Source organism: Myotis davidii, unplaced genomic scaffold (genome assembly GCF_000327345.1).
Source record: "Myotis davidii unplaced genomic scaffold, ASM32734v1 scaffold570, whole genome shotgun sequence".
Lineage (NCBI taxonomy): Eukaryota > Metazoa > Chordata > Mammalia > Chiroptera > Vespertilionidae > Myotis > Myotis davidii.
The window spans coordinates 1,478,903-1,479,407 of record NW_006283631.1 but is presented as its reverse complement, the minus strand read 5'-3'; positions in this window follow the sequence as shown (position 1 = coordinate 1,479,407).

Genomic DNA, 505 nt, shown 5'->3' with positions numbered 1-505 from the left:
ACATCAAATTCCATCACCCACAGAAAAACACCACTAACATTCTGCATCTCCTTATCTTTTCTTCTTGTCATGTATTTACCACCTGTAATATTTTATTCATAATAAACATTATATGAAAAAATTTCTAACTTCCATTCACATTCATATTCTCAATTAACAATCTCTTTGAAATTATTGATCTATAATATTGGATATATCATACATTTTTAAAACTGTAACAGCCCACCCAGCTTCTCTTTCTAAATATAAACACTGTTAGATTTATTATGATTCTGAAACACTTTTTTTTCAATTAAATCTTTATTGTTCAGATTATTACATTAGTTACTCTTTTTTCCCACCATAACTCCCCTCCTCCCAGTTCCCACCCCACCCTCCGCCCTCACTCTCCCACCTACTGTCCTCATCCATAGGTGCACGATTATTGTCCAATCTCTTCCCTCATCTCCACACCCCTTTCCTCCTGCCCAAGAATAGTCAGTCCATTCCCTTTCTATGTCCCTGC